This window comes from Lynx canadensis, chromosome D4 (genome assembly GCF_007474595.2).
Source record: "Lynx canadensis isolate LIC74 chromosome D4, mLynCan4.pri.v2, whole genome shotgun sequence".
Classification (NCBI taxonomy): Eukaryota; Metazoa; Chordata; class Mammalia; order Carnivora; family Felidae; genus Lynx; species Lynx canadensis.
In genome coordinates this window covers 91,310,853-91,329,147 of record NC_044315.2, presented here as the reverse complement: position 1 = coordinate 91,329,147, position 18,295 = coordinate 91,310,853, and the positions used below count along the sequence as shown (strand labels likewise).

The following is an 18,295-nucleotide window of genomic DNA, read 5'->3' as shown; positions in this document are numbered from 1 at the left end:
CACCTCCTCCTTCCTGGAGGGGTTGGGTGGGCACCTCCTCAGCATCTCGGGCCGGCCCCCGGGTGCTTCAGCAGCAGGCCGGGAGAGGTGCCCCTGCCGGGCACAGACGGGAGACTGAGGCTCGGAGATGCGGGGGCCGCAGCGGACGGGCTGCGGTCCCGGGGTGGGGGGTGTCTCTGCTCCCGTCCCGCCTGGGTGGTCTCGGGCGAGCACGCGCGGGGAGGGGCAGCGGCCTGTGCTCTCCCACCCTCCTGGGTCCACGGGCCTGGGCGCGGGCTCAGGAATCCCACATTATCTCAGGCCGCTTCCAGCTCCCTCAGCAGGGCGCGGGGCCGCTCCCCTCTCGCACCACCGGCCACATCTGGATCGCGTTACCTCGGGGTGTCGGTGGCACAGCGGCCGGCCGCGGCGGGCTCCCGGGGGCAGCGGAAGCGGCCCCCTCCCCAGCACCGGCCGCGGCTGCCCCCCGCCCTGGGCCCCCCTGGACGGGAGAGGCCGGCCTGGGGCCAGTGTGGCCGTGGGAGGGGGGGTGTGCCCCCCTCCCCGCCCATGAGGAGCTGGGTGGGGCTGGAGAGGGTCTCTGTTGGCCTGGTCTTCCAGCTTCGGGGGAGTAGCACCTGGAAATCCAGCCTCACTCAGGGTGTGAAGGGCCCCGGAGAGACTGTCCCCACGACAGCTGCGACGACGTGGGCGTGCGGGGAACTGCGCCCCAGAGAGGTGGATCCCTCGCTTGAGGCCGAGCAGTGCCCTGGCGGGCCCTGCGGGGCTGTGGACGCCGTGCACCCTGGAGGGGCAGCCGGGGCGGCGGCCTTGGGCCTCGGTGGGCGGGCGGTGCAGAGCGGGACCCGGCCGCCTGGAGACCCGGTGTGAACCCAGGCGGGCTCTTAGCCCCCTGCCAGGCCGTCGGGGCCTTTGGGGTGTGTCCTGGGCGTGGAGTCTGCCTTCATGCTGCCTCCCAGGCCTTCACTTGCCCCCCTGGGCGGTGGGCGTGTGTGGGCGCATGCACCCGCCCAGGGGCACAGCACGTCCTTGGCGCCGGCGGGTGGAGGGCTTCGAGGGGCGACGCCGTGCCGGCTTCTCCCTCACCAGGCGCCACCCCGGGACCTGCCCAGCCCGGTTCTGGCAGCCCCGCTCAGCCAGCACTTTTCGCTGACCCGGCAGGAACTGCTAATTAAGCTAATAGTTCCCAGAGCTCCCTGACATCAGTTGATGGTATCGGCCTTGCGGGAGACTCTGCGATAAGACGCTCTCTGCCTGCTTGGCGTAATTTGTCATTAAACAAACACCGCTCGGCTCGCTCTGGAGCCACCTCTCCCCTCCTCGGAGAGGCCGCCTGTGTGGTTGTGCTCCAGGCCTGGGCTGCGCCGCGAGGGCACCCCGCTTCTGCGACGCCCGGGAGCCTGGCTGCAGCGGGTATGGATCTGGGGGGGGGGGTGTCTCCCCAGCCCCTGGGGACTCTTCCCAGTGTCTGAGGGGTGAAGCGGGGGGCTTCCCCAGCCCCATCCTGGGGAATAGCAGCCTGCAGAAGATGAACAGCAGGGCGGTGGTCCCCGTAAAGCTACACCTCGTCCTGGACCTTGTCTGAGCGGGCCCCTGTCCCTGCAGCGGCCTCCTCCCAGTGAAGGAGGACACGCCTGGGTGTGTGGCCCTGCCTGCTCCCAGCTCTTGCTCCCTCCCTGGCTGCCCGGTGCCCCCACAGGCTCCGCGAAGGGCTGCTCAGGGCTTGACGGGGGCGTGGCCAGGCCTCCTTCCAGAAAGAAGGGCAGCGGTCCCAGGGCTCCGATGAGGGTGCCCCTGTGGGCCCGGGGGCTCCCTCCCAGCGCCGGTCACCCCCTGCCAGGGGGCCTCCCTGTGCTCTGATGCGGTAGAGATGCTCCCTGTGGAGTGAAAAGGCCCAGGCGGCAGAAGGTTCTGGAAAGTTGGCTGTCTTGCCTCGAGAGAGAGAGCAGGTGTCCTGTTCTGTGGGTGGTGCACACGTGTGTGTGCACGTGTGGCTGTGGGGGTTGGTGGCCGCCACACCTCTGAGGGCCTTTTGGGCCCTGCTGTCCCCACGAGCTCCCCACCCAGGGCCCCCTTCCCCGCACGTGCTGCCTGGGCTTGGGAGTCATGGGCCTGGTCCACGGTTCCACCTGGGGCGGCTGGGTGACCTTGGCGCATTCCCCCTGGGCCAGGCGGGCCTCCGACCCCACGCTGCCCCACCGTCTCCTGCAGCCTTATGGCTTGGAGGCGGCAAGGGGGGTCGGGGAGGCCGAATCGGGAGACCCCTCCTCCCAGCTCAAGGCCCCATCTAACCCGGAAGCTTTCACGCAAACACATGGGTGTGCACGCACGCGCACACACATGTACGCTCGCACGGGGACCCCAACTCGCGTGGGCCGGTGTGAGGAGCAGGTGGCGGCCTCGGCTGGGCACGTGGCGGGGGGCGCCTGACTGCCTGACTCCCCGGATCTGGCCTCGGTCTCCTGATGTGGGGACAGGAAGGAGGCCCGCCCGTCCTCACCCAGCGGATGCCTTCAGGGGCCTCAGGGGGCCGTGTGGGCTGACGGTTTGCATGTCCTCGGACCTGAGCTTGAACCCTGGCTCCACTGCCGCCTGGCAGAGCCTGCTCTCCCCACACAGGCTCCCCTCTGGCCGGCTGCTCCCCTGCCCTGAGCGCCGGGCTGCCTTCGGCCCCACCGGCCCCTCCTGTTCCCGGTTCTCCGTGAAGCCCTTCCGGGTCCCCAGAACCACACCGGGCCTCCCTGCCCCTCGGCCCCTAATTCCCTCCTTTGCGTGCTGGTTCACCCTCCGTCTCCCGCAGTGGGCTTTCTGCCGTGTCCCCGCATCTGGTGTGGAAGGCAGGCCGGTCACCCCTCGTTTGGAGTTCTGTGTCTCTCTGTTGGTGCGGCCTGGCTGTGCTGAGCCCTTGGGGATTTCAGGGAGCCAGTTGCAGCTTGGCAGCCCCAGTCATCCTTCTTCGTCACCCCGAGCTGTCCCCGGCAGTCATCTGTGCTTTGTGCGGGATGCAGGGGGTGGGGGCGCCCAGACAGACACGTGGCCCCTTGGAGCCGGTGGTGAGGCTGCAGGGTGGGCGGGGCTGGCGGAGGCAGGCTCTGGGGGCCGGGGGCGGGGGGGCCTGGAGGGAGGGATGCTCCTGGGCCAGCCCTGCTAGGAGAGGACACGGCCAAGAGGGGAGGTGGTGGAGGGCGTACCGCAGTCACGGAAGGAGGCAGTGGCCAGCCCGGGGTCCGCTCTGCTAGCTCATTCGGGATGCGATGTGTACCAAGGGCCTGGGGCAAGGCCACGTCCAGCTGAATGGTGGGTGGCGGTGCCGGGAACCTTAGCCCCCGAGCTGGAGATACAGCTGGGGGGGGGGCGGGGAGTTGGTTGCAGCTGGGGCCCCTGGGCCGGCTCTGGGGTCAGCAGGTGGCAGGACCCTAGGCCGGTAGCAGACGGTCCCCGCTCCCCAGGGATTTACCCCTAAAGCTGATCTGCCTTCCCACCAGACCCCCACCCCAACCACATTTTTGCCCTCCTGCTGGCCCCACGGAGGCAGCTGGGTGTGGGTCAGAGTGGGGTCCCTGCCGGCCCGCTCCTGCAGGTGTGTCCTTGGGGGAGTCCCTTGCCCTCGCGGGGCCTCAGTGTCCTCCTCTGTGGGGCGGGACCTCCCTGAGAGTTCAGTGGGACCGTTTTCCTGGAGCACGGGCCCCACTCTCATTTTGCTGATAACTCAGCAAAGCGGCGTAGGCCGCAAGCAGGCCCTGGGCTGGGCTGTGCAGAGGGGCGCGTGTTCGCTCCACTTGACCGGCCGCCGTGTCTGCTGAGATGGCCTGGCAAGGTCTGGGCTGGCGGGGTGCCCCGAAGCCCCGACCTCGCCCCGGCAGGCCCGCAGGGGACTCCTGTCGCTGTTTCACAGCCGTGGCTCGCAGGCCTGGGACAGAGCCTGGTGGCTGATGCTAGGCCCGGTGCCCCCTGGCTCACTGGGCCTGCAGCCCGGCGCAGGGGTGTGGCAAACTGGCTTTGGGGGTGGCCTCTGCACCTTTGAAATGACCCAACCCTTGTGTCCGCGAGTCCCTGAGGACGAGGGATGTCACCCAGGTTGGGGGACGGTGAGGGGAGGGGGCCGAGAGCGCTGTGCCCGAGGCCAGCATCCCCCCTGCGTGGCACGGCGTGGCAGGCGGGTGGCCTGACAGGATGGCAGTGACCCTTCCCGGGTGCCTGCGTGTTGAAACCAGTCGCTGACGTGGCCGGTGGTGTTGAAATAAGTGCTCACGGGTTTCCCAACATCCTGCCAGCCCGTCACAGGACCCGGTGTCGGGAGCCTGGTGCAGCCTGCGCCTCCCGGTCCGGGGTGCCCGGCTCCCCGCTTCCTCCCCGAGGAGACAAGGAGAGGCCGCCCGGGGCTCTGGCAGCGCTCGTGGCATCAGGAGGGGGTGACACTACTCCGGGCCCACATAGTCCTTGTGACCTGCCCATTTTCCATAGATCACTGGGCTTTGGACTGGGGGAAGGGGCAGGATTTGAACCCAGAGCTTGGAGCCTGTGCTGTTGCGGCCTGCAGGGCAGGGAGGAGAAGGGAAGGGAAGGGAAGGGAAAGGAGGAGCGGAGGCAGCCCGGGGACATCTCTCCAGCCTGGTGGGCGTGCACCAGTCAGGTAGCAGCAGATGGTGCAGCCGAGGGTCCCGGCCCCTGCGCCCCCTGGGGACTGGCCTGGCTGAGCGTGTGCCCCTTTCTGGGCTGACCTCCTGTTGAGGAGATGGTGGAAAGCCCTGGAACAGGGCCTGGTGCCTGGGACTGCCCTGCAAGAGGGCAGACAGCGGCCGCGATGGCTGTGGTGACTGGTCACCCCCTGTGCTCCAGGCCCTTGACTTTGGGGGGATTGTGGAGCCTTCCCTTAACCCCTAGGGTTTGCGTGCTCATGCTTGGTGTCTAGGGGGGAAATGGGGCTTCGAGAGTCCAAGTGACCTGCTGGGGTCACACCGCCAGTCGGCAGGAAACCCCGTCCACACTGCTGGACGGTGAAGGCCACCCTCCCTGGGGTTCTTCTGGGTCAGACTGGGAGGACACGGTATGGTGGGAGAGTGTGATCTCGGGGGCACACCCCAGCTCTGCCCTTCTGAGGTGGGCCACCTCGGGCGAGTGGCCCAGGGCCCCCAAGGGGACTCCGCCAACCCCGGCACAGAGTTGGTTGAGAACACTTCCAAGGTCTGGCTCTCTGGGTGTAGGCGAGCAGGACAGGGCCTCGCAGGACAACGAGGCCCCTGCTATGGGGACGGAGGGGCCCGGGCTTCTGGGAACCTGTGGTCAGGCCTCACCCTGGCTGCGGCGTCTGACTGTCGCTCGTCAGCAGGGGAGGGGCGCTGGAAACTGGTCTCTTATGGAGGAGGAAGCAGATGCCCAGAGACGATGATGGGCTGGGTCTGGGCCACACAGCGAGGCAACCGCCAAGCCAGGGGCCGTGGAGAAGGGGGTGTCGGGAGACCTGGGCTCTGGTAAGGTGGGAGTCCCTGTGGTTGGGGTGGGGAGGATGCGGGTGACACTTGGGCTGGGACTGCCGTGGTGGGAAGGCCCGTGGCCCCCGGAGTGGCTCCTGGTTATCGAGCACCTGCCGTGCCCCAGGGCCGTGCTCAGCCACGCCGCTTCTGTCCTGAACTGTGTTCCAGATGAGAATGTCCTAGCCCGGGGGGTGACATCGTTCCCTGTGGCTTATGGCCAGGAGGGGGTAGGACTGGACTTGGGCCCTGGTCTCAATGCCTCCTGCTAGCAGGGGTCCCTGCATCTGTCTGCCGCCCTCCCTGGGGTTGTGGCAGGGGTGTCTGTCCCGTTTGCACAGAGTGCAGGGGTTGGTTTGGAGGGGAACATAGGAATCTACTGTGTTATAGCTGGAGGAAGGCGAGTGGTTCCTCTTACAGGAAGCCTTCCTTGATGTCTGCTCTCAGATAAGAGTACCTTTTCTCTGTGGGCTCCTGGAAGGGTCTCCGTGTGAGTCTGGACTACGCGTCCCGGGGCAGGGCCCGGCCTTGTTTATCTGCCTATTCCTAGCGCGGGTGTCAGTGGGGAGCAGGTGTCTCATTGGCGGCACTCCGTGATATGTGAAGGGAGCAGAAGCCTTTCTGAGGACAGGGGCGCTGAGACCAGTGGGGTTGAGTCAGATGCTTGCGGCCCCACCTGGCCATGAGTCATGTGGCCAGGAGTGGAGCCCAGGTCTGCTGGCTGTGGGCCGCTGGCCGCTCTCCACCTGTGTTCACCATCTGTGGGGACGGATGAGGAAAGGCCAGCTTTGTGGCCCCTCGTCTCCTCCACTTGTGCCCTAGCCCCTTTTCTTCATGTGTGATGACCTCTCTTTGCAGAAGAGGAAATAAAAACTCAGAGGGGTTGGTTTAACTGCTGGGGGTTGCGCAGCTTGTCGGTGCTTTGGGATCTCTTTAAAACTTGCTGCTTGCTTGGCTGGTTCTCGGTGAATCCTGCATTCCGCCCTGGCTCGTTCCTACCTCTCTCACCACCACCCTGCCCACGTATTTATAAGACTTCATGGGGGACCGACCTCTGCGCGCCAGGCCCCAGGGATGCCTGATGGACCAGTTGGGGCTCCTACCCTCAGGAGCCCCCAGACCTTAGCAGCCTCAGACAAGCCAGCAGGGGGGCCCTCTCCGGGGTATGTGGTAGAGGGGGTCCCTGCTCTGGCTGAGAGGATCATAAGGGCGTCCTGGAGGAGGTGTTGTTTAAATTGGGTTGGAGAGAGCCAGGAGACACGTAGAGGGAATTTCGGCCCAGGGAACACCCTGTCCAAGCCTAGAGGCCAGAGAGCCGGCGTGTTCCTGGAAGTGACCTGGTTCCCGAGGCTGGGGGAGGAGAGTGGGCAGGCCCAGACAGCACGAGCAAGAGGAGGGCGGGGGGCGGGGTGGGGTGGTGGCCGCTGTGGCCGTGGTCGGCCCGGGTACCACAGGAAACCTTCCTGCTTCCAGAATTGGAGCGGCTCCTGGGTGCTCAGCTGGTGCGGTCTGGGTCTGGGAGGTGGGGCGGGGCGGGGGGGGGTGGTTCTCCTCGTGGGCCTTGGCCCTTTCTGGAGCTCTGGGGCATGCTGGGGGGAGCTGGCCCTGGGCAGCTGGCAGAGGCCCCCCCCCGCGGGCCCCGGCCCAGAGTAAACCCCGGTTCACGTCTGGGTCAGCCCAGGGACCACTCGGATGGGCTGGCGTTCGAGTTTGCCGAGTGGCCTCTCCTCCTGACGGCCGAGGACCACGGGCGGGGAGAGGCGAGTGGGCGGGGGTCCGGGCAGGGAGCTCCCAGGGCTTCTTCCAGCTCACCTGGGGGCGGGGTTGGAGGGGCTCCTGGGTGGGTGGAGTTTTGGGGAAAATCAAATCTGTGTTGGTGTGGAGGGGCTTTAGGTGGGGGGTTTGTGCCAGGGGCCGGCAGACAGGGGGATGCTGAGATTCTATACAGCACTTCCCCCCCCACCGCCCCAAAACCCCAAACCAAACACCCTGCGACTCTGTTACCAAAGCCAAAGCGAAAAGCAGCTACCGCGTCCCCCCCACCGCCAAGGTTAGTGCCGCGGGCGTCTTGCTTGGGGTCAGCCTCTTTCTCGAGCGCAGATAGATCGCGGCATATCCCGATGTTTACATTTGAAACAAAAACGGAGTCCAGATTTTTGGTTTCTGTCAAAGTTGGAACGTTCCATAGAAGCGGCCTGCCCTCTTTTGGGGGAGGAAGGAGACCTGGCCTTTTGGTAGGACTCATGGACAGTGGAGGACAGGACCAGGGTGCTCCTGGAGAGGACCCAGGACCCTGGGGGTCCCGTGCTGGTCGCTGCCCTCCCGCTTCCCCGAGGGCCTCGCCCGGGGTTGGGGTTTCCAGGGACTACTGGACCCCCAGCAGGGCGTGCCTGTGGGGCGTGTGCGTGTGCTCATGCCTATCTAGGCCTCACTGCCCTGCCTCAGTCATCTCCACCCACCCGTGAGGGCACAGGCTCCCGCCAGCACCCCTGACGTCAGCGCCCCTGCTGCCCAGCTCTGCTGTGTCTCCTAACACGGCTGTCTCCTGCCCCCCCCCCCCCCCCCCCGCACCTTTGCCCGGGCAGCCTTGATCTCATAGTGTGGCCCATACCGACCAGCTGTGTGGCGTTGGGTAGGTTGAACTTTGTGTGATGGAGTCTCGCTCTCTGTCTGTAAAAAAGATGGCGATGCCTGTAGAGCGTTTGAAAGACCCGAATGAGGCGCACGTTCTAAATTAGCGTCCAGTGCGGGGTCCTGCGCATCAGGGATAATCAGGGGACTCTGGCACCCCTCCGGCTGGCATTTACAGGAGCCGTTGGGGCACCTGGCAGGGGCATTTTTGCCATCTGAGGGTACAGGGGCTTTCGGGAAGGACCTGGCCAGCATCCTGCACCTGAGACCAACGAGCCGTCTGGGCTCAGAGGGGCGGTAGGTTTCACGTTGTCTGTGGGGTTCAAGGGAGGCCGGAAGCCGCAGTGAGGGCCAAGGGCCCTGGAGTTTCTGGGCCTGTGGAGGGCTGGAGTGGCTGCGGGCCGCACTCACTTCGCCGTGGCTGGCCGGGCGGGTGGGCCGGCCTGAGTTCACCTCCAGGCCGAGCGTGGTCTGTGCGTCCTGGGCCCACACCCTCCCTTCCTCCCCGGCACACTCTCGGCTGCTGTTCCTGACTGGGGCCGGCGGGTCCTGCTGGGGGCCCTGAGACCCCCGGCCTGGAGGTGAGCCTAGTGAGGGGCCGGCACTGGAGAGCAGGGGCCCTGGCCAGTCTTGGTTAGCGTCTGGGACCTGGTGGGGGCGGAACCCTAGGCTTGTTGCTTCTGAGCTGTGGGACCGGGAGCCCTCCCTCTGTTCCCGGGATATCAGGCCACCGATGGGCTGGGCCGGTACCCCCCGGTCACCCTGTGCCGTCCCCTGGCGCAGGGGTGGCGGCCTGAGTTCCTGATCACCTGACCAAGGAGCTCGCTCCGGGGCAGGGTCCCCGTTGTGCGGCCCCCGTGGGCAGCCGGCCCCTTGCTTCGAGGCCGAATGTGCTCACCATGAACACTGCACATCCATCCCGCTTGTGTGCGGCTCTGGGGACCTCTCGGCCTGGGGACCCCACACGGCCCCCACCAACCCCATCACCTCTGTCCTGGCAGCTGTCGCTCTGTGTCTCTGTCTCTTCTTGGACCTCACGTCAAGGGCCTCTTGAGGTGCTTGTCCTTACTGAAGCCCTTGCCTGTGTGGTGTCATGTGTGAGTGTCCTTGGTGCTGGAGGCAGGACTGTGCCTGGTGAGGCCCGCCCTGTGCCGGCCTGGTGGCCCCGGGGTCTGGGCACCGCCGCCTTCTCCGCCATGGCCGCGAGCTCCACGCTGGGTGTCTGTAGTGGGGGGGGGGGGGGTTGTGGGGGAGCCTGCCCCCAGTGTCGTCACCGTGGGTCGAAGCAGAGTCTTGCGTGGCCTGGTCCACACGTGCCATCTCCCCCTGGTTGGATCTTGCCCTGTTCTCCCGGAGATCTAGAGTTTTTGTTCACGGCTTCTGCTCTCTCCTTTCTGCTCGTGTGTGTGTGTGTGTGTGTGTGTGTGTGTGTGTGTGTGTGTTCATTGGTCGTAGCCTCACTGGGGAGGCGATGGGGCACTGAGCAAGGCCCCAGGGGGCCTGGGGAAATGCAGGGGTGGCAGGGCCGGTGTGGGGCTGCCGATGGCATGGCCTGGCCGACTGCCTTTGGGGATTAGGGGCGCCCTCAGCAGGAAGCTGCAATCCGGGCAGGGCCAGGGCAGGGAGAGAGTGCGGGCAAGGGCCTGAGCTCCCAGGGGTGCCTGGCCACCGCGAGTGTGATGGTTATGCACAGGGCCCTGCACCGGGACCCTGGCCCCACACTTTCCTCCGCTTTAATGCCACCCCCCCACCCCCACCCCAGGCGGGTTGCACCCTCCTGTCAAGGTGGAGCGGAAGTGATAGTCTGCCCTGGGGGGACTGTGGCCTGGAGAGAACTGAGGATACTTGCTGGTTTGTTTGCTTGTTTGAAGCCAGACTCTGGGGTGCGTTCCCTGTCCGCTGGGAGGGCGGTAGATGCCAGCCAGACCGTGGCAGTGCCCCGGGTCAGGTGGAGGTGGCGGTCCCCCCCACCTCCCCATCCAGCGCCAGCTCAGGGCCGAGGTTCACCAGCCAGGGAGGGGGGGGGGCCCTGACCCCCAGGTGGTGCACTGCCCTGCGGCTCCCCTCAGAGTCAGGGTTTGCTGAGGGAGGCTTGTTCTCTGCGCGCCGAGGGCTCCGGATCCCAGAGGTGCCCCGGCCTGACCGTGCGTCCGTCTGTCTCCAGCCGCCACTGGAGGTCCTGCACGCAGGCGGCCGTCCTGGCCCCTGGCCGCGTGCTGCCTGTGTGAGTCCCTCAAGCTGAGCGGAGGGTGGGAGCAGGGCTGCCCTTGGCTGTGACTTTGTTTTGTTTCCTCGAGTCAGATTGTCCTACTCCATCCTGTGCCCGGAAGAGAGGCCCGCTTCTGTCCTTGGGCGGGGCTGTGAGCCCCTGTCCTTCCCTCCCCGGGGGGTACGGGTGGGGCAGGGCCTGCTGCCAGGGCTCACCACCCGGTCAGTGGCTCTCCTGCTGGCGCAGCTCCTGGGGCCGGGGGCCAGGCTCCCGGCTCCCTCCTGTCTCACCGGCCCAGGGGGGATGCCTGGCTGATCCGTGTCCTGTTTGTCCTTGGCCGTGTTCTTTCCCGTACCTTCTCCTTTTTTTCTCCTTCAGTCCCTGGCCCCGTTCACCCGCACTAAGTGGGGCCCCTTAGATCTTCCTCCAAGGTCTCTGCCCACTTCCCGTGGGCTCCCCAAGGGTGAAGTCGGGGCCATCTCAGGACACCTTTGTGACCCGTGCACGGGAGACCTGGGTGGCCGGCACTCTGTGCTCCTGGAGGCATCCCGGGATGGGGACTCCCTTGTTCTCTGGCCATCTGTAGGGATGGCCTCGGGGGGGCCTGTGGTCAGGAGGGGCCGCAGTGGCCCCCCACCTTTGGGGTGGTGAGTCAGGGTAATGGGCATTGCTGTCGGTGGCCCTCGTGTGTCAGAGGTCAGCTCTGGCCCTTTGAGCCAAGATGTGGCTGCCCGCTTGGGGGTGTTCCCGTGCGCCCCTGACTGCTGGCCGGGCTTTGCTCTCCTGTCTCTTGCCCCTTCTAAGCATCCCTCGTTCCCAGGAGGTGACGGGACACCCCTGATGGACAGCCGAGACCTTGGCCTGGCCTGAGCGGAAACTCCATGTGGGGGTGGGGCCTGTAGATCTGCCTGGCCCCCCAGGGTGAAGCCCGGCCTCCTGTGGGAGGAGGCAGTGGCCCCTGTGCCTGGACTTGGAGGGTCTGGGACTCTCCCTGCTCGGTTGGCATGCTGGCCTCTGGGTCGGGTGAGTCAAGGAGGCAGTGGCCCCATCTGAGTTCTAGGCCCTTTCGTGGAGGCCCTTGGGCCTTCGGGCTTTCGGGATCGGGCCTCCAGCCCTGTAGGGGCTGCGTTTCCTGAGCCACTTGCCCGAACACGACCTTCCCACGTCCCTCCTGGGAGCCCCTCCGTGACACGGTGCTTGGCCGGCCCCACAGCGTTGGGGACACCCAGTTCCCAGGCCCTCCTGCCATCTGCCAGCATCGAGTCTGGACAGGTGTGTGTGCAGAGGGCGGCCGCCTGCGTTGGGGGCCAGGCGGCGTTCCAGCCCCGTGAGTCACGCTGATCCTAGGAGCGGGGGTGGCAGGGGCCAGGCTGTGGGGTAACGTGCTGAGACGTGCCGCTGACCTGGCACGGGGGAGTAGGGGGAGCGGGTGCGTGGGGGCCTGCTCGTGGCCTCCCTCTCAGAGACCCCGCCTCCCACCAGGCTGTGCGGTGGGAGGTGGGGGGCTCTCTTGTGGGCCGGGGAGGCCGGGCGGTTGGTTGTGAGAAGTTGGTGCCTCCCGGGTCGGTGCCGCCCAAGGAGCAGAGGCTGCTTCGTGCCCACCTTGCGATTGGGCAGCAAACCCATGGGGCAGGGAGGAGGGAAGGCAGGAAGGCAGAAAACATGGAGTCTGGCCCCTGGGTCGGGTGGGTCCGCGTCCTTGGTTGTGCAGGGGGCAGGCCTGGCAGTGCAGTGGGCCTGAAGGGTGGGCCTCCTGGGCCTGTGCCCCACGGCTACCAGGCCTGTGCTGCCCCAGTCCTGTTCCTGGGCCGGGCAGGGATAGAACTGGCCAGGCAGCCTCACCTTCTGCCAATCCCTTGCACCTGGTTCTGGGGGCCAGAGGCCAGAAGAGGCCCTCGGCAGGGCTCAGGGCCACCAGTCCTGGGATCGGGGGCCTTGGAGCGGCAGGTCCCAAGGTAGACGGTAGCCACAGCTTCTGCTGAAGGCCCTCTTTGCTGCAGAGACAGCAGAGCCCCTGAAGGGTGGGCCGTAAGGCTCGTGCTCCCCCACTGTGGGGAGAGGTGCGGACTGGTAAGGGCCTGAGCCTGGCAGAACCTCTTGCCAGCTCTGTGACCTGGGCACAGCTTTTCAGGAAAGAGCCCCAGACCTTCGGAGGGCCATCCGGGTACCTCTGTGAAGGGCAGACATAGGCTGGGCTGGTTGAGGGAGGTCCTGGAGGGGAGGGGGGCAGCTGGAGCAGATCTGAGGCTCAGAGGTTTTCAAGAGGTAGACGGCTGGGAGTGGTGACCAGAGGGCCGAGCTTGGGCTAGGGGCAGGGGTGGGAGATGACCAGCCTGGGCTGTTGGGCTCAGACCTAAGCCGGCGACCACAGGGTAGGAGTTGGTGCTCTGAGAGGGTTTTGGGGCTGAGGCTCTGTCCCAGCCGTTTATTCTGTCTGGCAGGGGCAGGGAGGCTTCCTGGAGGAGGTGTTCCTGGCAGGAAGACCCACAGTGAATGATTGTGCCTGCTCTGAGGGCCAGGGCTGGGGGCTAGGAGGGGCCGATGGGCATACTGACTGGAGAGGGCTGGGGGGCTAGGCCCCTGTGGCCCCTCTGAGAGAGGGAGGTGGGCTGGCCCTGGTGCGGGTGATGGACGGGAGACCCCTGGGTGAATTTGAGGCTTCCAAGCTGATGGTCAGCCGTCTTCAACAGCCCTGGTCAGGGCTTTGACGGGTGGCTCCCTGCCTTGAGGGGGTCCTCCGTGGGGGCTGTTTGGGCACAGCTGTCCCGGACCCTCCCCGGGCATGTCCTCACCCCCCCGGCCCCGGGGGAATGGGGGAGGCTAGCTGGCCTCTGCGGCAGCCCCCGCCCCTGGCAGCACGGGAGCGAGTGGCTGCGGTGGGGTTGGCACCTCTTGCCCAGCCCTCGCCCTTCTTGCCGCTCCCTCACGGCCGCCGCGTGTGGAGAGGAAGGAAGCTGAGGTCCGGTTTGCTGTTCACAGGGCACCCGGGCCGGGGCGGGCGGCGGGGGCTGCAGGGGCCCGGGGCCTGGTGCTGGGGCGGATCTGGCCCACTGGTGGGAGGGGGAGGCTGGGCCGCGGGCCTGAGTGGGCAGAAGGCCTCTGGGCCGCCATCTTGGATGTGGCCGCACTGGCCGGGCGGACCGGAGGCAGGGGACTGGCTAAGAAGGGGCCCTGCGCCCGGGAGGAACAGTAGGTCTGCGGCCTTGAGGGGTGCTGGGGGGATGGGAGGAGCCTTTCAGGTCCCACCAACCCCCTCTGGTTACAGACAGGGAAGCCGAGGCCGGCAGGGGGTGTCCCCGTGGTTCCGGGGTGGGGTGGGGTGAGGGAGCTCTGATCTGGGGTGTCTCCTGGTTTCTGTGCTGCGAATGCTTCCGCGGCCGACCTCAAGCGATGGACGATGTCTCACGTCGCGAAACGCCTACCGGGAGGAGATGCGCACCCACTGGGCGGCACCCCCACCCCCACCCCTGCCGCTTTTCTGTCCGCCCCCCAGACTCCCGGTTCTGCTTAGCACCTACCGCATTCCTGGCATTTGCTGACTGTTTGAGTGCCTTTGGATGGGCCCACTCAAGGCGGGGTCTGGTCGGGGGGAGCCCCGGGGCCGTGCTGGTAGGACTCTGGGGCCACGTGACCCACATGGATGTTGCTTGTGTGCGTATGTTGGGAGGGGGTGGGTGGCGGCTGGCCTCCCCGGGTGTCCGCACACGGGCGGGCCACGGTGGGGACTGGTGACTGGGGCGCTGGTCTCACAGGGACTGCCCTGCCCTGGGAGCGTGGGCCTGCTGGTCAGGCCACAGGCAGCTGAGGACGATCTGGGGGACGCAGTGGACCACCGGCCACAGCTGGGCTGCCATGTCGCCTCTCCTGGGCTGGGCTTGTGGTGCTGGTTCCAGGCAGGACCTCGCTGCACCTGTCCATGGGGTGATCTGATGCAGGTGTGGTCCCGGGCCCTGAACCAGGCGGACAGGCGCTGGGAGGTGTGACCGGGAGTGAATGAGGGATCGCGGCCAACCCGGAGGACGGACAGCAGCAGCCTGGGTCTCGTGTGTGGCCAGAGTCTTGCTAAAGTCAGGCTGCTGCAGAGGTGGGTTGTGGCACTGTCATGAAAACAACACGTGCGTCGCAAACCAAACGCAAACCGAATAAAAGTGCAGGAAGTGACGTGCCGTTTCCCACCGTGGATGTGGGAGCCCCGGGCCCCTCCAGTCTGCAGCGCGACTTCTGGGGCCTTCCCCCCGGATCCTGGAACCCCAGATTGGGCAGATATTCATGGGGGACTGGAGCGTGACGTGGGTCCCTGGTGACGTGACAGGATTGGCTTGGAGGATGTGACAGGCCGTGGGGACGCGAGCGCCGGGGGGAGCCTGCCTTGGGGGTAGGCCAGGCCTCGGGAGTCCGGTGGGCGCCCCGTGGGCAGGGGCCTGCCCCAGTCCCACGGCCAGCTGGCTTTCCGGCGGAGGGTGGTGCAAGCTGGTGGACAGGCGTGGGGTGCGCTGGCGTGGTCTGGGGGCCGCCCGGGCCCCTGCCATCTGGGCAGGGCAGCCCCGCGTGGATAGACCTGGTTGGGCCTCAGGCTCCTCGCCTGGCGGGGGGCCCGTCGGGCCGAAGTCTGCGTGCTGTGGTCCCCCTGCCCCCCACTCCCAAAGCCGGCCCTGAGCCCTGGGCTGATGGGCCCCGGGACGCATTCTGTGGCCTGAAAGAGCGGCCGGGGGCCGTGAAGCCTTCCCGAAGACCCTCTCCCCTCAGAGGCTGAGTCCCTGTGGCCCCCGGAGGCGGGGTCCACCCAGACCGGCTCAGGCCCCGCTTCCCCGGCTGTGGGGCTCCTCGTTGCTCCCCCACGCCCCCCTCCGCCCCCTGCCCTGGCTGGGACTCAGTCCTGCAAGGGGAAGACTCCCAGGGCTCAGTGCCCAGTGTCTCCTGCCGGGGTGCGGGAGGACGGCATCGCAGGTCGGCCAGGACAGGCACGGTCCGTCAGGACGAAGGAGCCCCCACGGGCGGCTGGCACCACGTGGGCAAGCGCGCCCCATCCTCACGGCGTGCAGCCGGGGAAGGGGGCTTGGCCGGGTCAGCCGGCAGCTGGCCGGCAGGGGAGCCGGTGGGGCTCTGGTCCGCCTGTGTCGGGGCCTTGCCCCGTCCCCCGGCCCCGGGCCCTGCCGGGCACTTTGCCCATCTGGCTCACCATCTGCAGGCTCAGATTGAGGAAACGAGGCTGGGGTCCGCGTCCTCTTCCAAGAAGTGCCGGTTTCGGCCGATGGGAGCTGCCTGTGGTCACAGGTGTCTGGGTGAGGGTGGTGGGCCGGGCGGGCCCTGGGAAAGGGGAACTCGCCCGCTGGGCCAGCCTGAGCGCCACTGGCTCCTGAGGCTCGCGGCTGCCCTGCGGAGACGCCGGGCCTCCCGGGCCTCCTTCCCCACCCAAGCTCCCGCCGCCGCTCGTGTGCCGCCACACTGCATCGCCGGAGGCCGTGGGACCCCGAGCCAGCGGGCCGGGGGCTGATGGGGCCGCCCCCGTGGTGGGACCTGTCTCCCACGCTCGCCATGAGGCTGCACCTCCTGGCCTCTCTTTCGGGAGGGGGCCTGGCCTGGCGGGCAGGGGACCGCAGGTGGCCGGCAGGTGAGGGCCGGGCCGGGCGGGCGGGCCTGGGGGCAACCCGGCCTGGGAGGGTGCCAGTGTCTTGCCTGTGGGGTGTGGGGCTCAGCCGGTGGAACGTCTGCCTGGGGGCCCAGGTGAGGGCATCTTGCTCCCTCCCGACTCTGACCAGCATCCCTGGCTGCCTCTCTCAGCGCCTCGTCCTTTAGACGCGTGAACAGAGGAGACTTGTCTGAGGTCCCGTGGGCACGGCCGTGACTGGGGTCCTCTGGCCTGTAGACCCGATGGCCTCGGGCTCGGACTCCTGGTGTCTGGCCTGCCCCCAATATGTGCGCGCTGGACTCCAGGGAGGGCGCCTCGGGGTCTGGCTCACTCCCCTTTTGCACATGAGACGGGGACCGTGGCACTGGTCTAACTGGGGGCGGGGGTGGGGTGGGGCGTGTGGATTCCCGGTGGCCTGAGCGCGGGGTACGTGGGGAGGAGGCCTGTGGGGGTGGCTGGTAGCCCTTCTCTGCTGAGGAGTGAGAGGCTGGAGCCCCAGCCGCTCCCAGTCGAGCCCCTCGTGGTGACGGGGGTTGCACCTCTGGCCTTCCCGGCTCACACCGTGTGTCTCTTCCGCTCGCTGTGAGGATGCCTGTGTCTTGATCCCTCACCTGTGCCAGGACCTGTAGAGGCTGCTGACTTACCTTCCTAGACGTCCCTGGGAGGATGCCGTCTTCTGTGCCCAGGCTCAGGGGAAACTGAGGCTCGGGCGTGCGGTGACTTGTCCAGGGCCACACGGGCTCGCGAGGGGCTCAAACAGACCTGGGCGGCTGGGGGTGGAGCTCGGACCACCTTGCTCCTGCAGCCCTTTTCTTAAGTTTATTTACTTAGAGAGAGAGTGGGGGGGGGGGAGAGGCAGAGAGAGGGAGGGTGAGAGAGAATCCCAAGCCGGCTCCACGCTGTCAGCACAGAGCCCGACGGGGGGCTCGAACTCACGAACCGTGACCTGAGCCCAAGTCGAGAGTCGACGCTCAGCTGACTGAGCCGCCCAAGCGCCCTTCTCCTCCAGCCCTCTTATTAAAGTCCTTTGGCACTTGGTGGGCGTTTAGCCCATGATGTCTCAGGCTCCTGCTTGCGTCTCTGTGTCCAGAGCCGCGGCCCGGCCCGTGGTGTGCCGTGTGGACAGTGCTGGGCGCCGGGCAAGACGGTCTCTGGGAACCACTGGGCTTTGGGCCTGGCACCCAAGTTAGAACATGGCCGCTGGGCAACAACGTGGGACAGGCGAACCTGTCCCACTTGGCTGGGTGGCTCTCAGCTGGAAAGCGGTAGGCGGGTGTGAGATGTGCGAGCGGGGCGTTGTGGGTGCAGCCCACGTGTGCGTGGCAAGGGGTCATCGTGGGCATTTGGTGACCGGGCCGGGCTTTCCAAGCGTCCCGCGGGGCCTGCTGACCGTCTCCCCTGCGGACGGCTCGGGGACAGCGCTCTGGCCACGTGCAGGTGAGCACGGGGTCTGCCTGGAGCGGGCGCCTGGCTGCTGGGCATTTGTCGGACGTTTAGACTTATCCCATCGTCCCCCACCTCCCACCTCTCGCGGCCACGTTTAGCGCTTTCCGATCGTTCATTCTCTGGGAAGCGGCGTGTTCGCCTTGTGTGTGGCGTTGCGTCCGCAGGCTCTGAGCAAGGACTTCCTCCGCGAGTCGAGTGCATGGGTTTTGGGCTCTGGAGTCCGTCAGTGGGGGCTGTGGCGGGTGCTTGAGGCTTTTTTTGCTGGTCTCTGGGGTGTTTCTGCACCTGGATCTGGGGTCTTCCGACGTCTGGGTGGGAGATCTCTGACGGAGCCAGCTTGTTCTTTGACGTCCTCGCAGTCCAGGTGACACAGCCGGGCGCCCGCGGGGCCAGGTGGTAGGGATTCCCCAGGCATCCGGCGAGCTGTGTGTTTGCTGGAAGGATCCAGACCCTTTTCCCACTTGGCAGGGGCTGCTGCTGCATGGACTGTGTGTGGGTTTCGGGAAGTGGGGTGGGTTCCACGTCTGAGAAGGCGTGTTTCTGGGCCCTCGCCGCTTCTCTCTCATGCCGACAGGGTGTCCGCTGTCCCTGGCTGGGGTGACAGTTGGGTGCAGCTATCTGCCGGCTGGCTTCCCCCCAGCGCTCTGCGCCTGGCCTCACTGAGCTCCAGCGCCCCGGGGCGGGGCCCGGGTCACCTGGGCCCCTCAGCCCTGCCGCGGGGAGCACACTTGGTCACCTGACTCGTCTTGTGGCGGCTGGCCGGCCCCCAGCCCTGTTACCCTCCCCCACCCCGAGGCATTCAAAAATGCGTGTTGTTGGTAGTTCATAGAAGCTGTTTTCAGATATTCCCAAGGACAGTACCAAATGGTGGAAACATACTTTCCCCAGGTTCCCTCCCCCACATTGACT

At 67.0% G+C, this 18,295-nt stretch overlaps 1 protein-coding gene across 2 annotated transcripts in view; it reads left to right on the top strand.

Annotated features, from left to right (window-relative positions):
* RXRA (retinoid X receptor alpha) overlaps positions 1–18,295 on the top strand; it is a 96,216-nt gene that overhangs the window by 39,190 nt on the left and 38,731 nt on the right. Inside the window, exon 1 of one of the 2 annotated variants that reach the window (XM_030293542.1) lies at positions 5,321–5,471. The exons of the other annotated variant lie outside the window; for it this stretch is intronic. The gene's annotated coding sequence lies outside the window, so the exon portion shown is untranslated. Of the gene's footprint in view, positions 1–5,320; positions 5,472–18,295 lie in introns of those variants that run through there. 2 annotated transcript variants of the gene reach the window in all.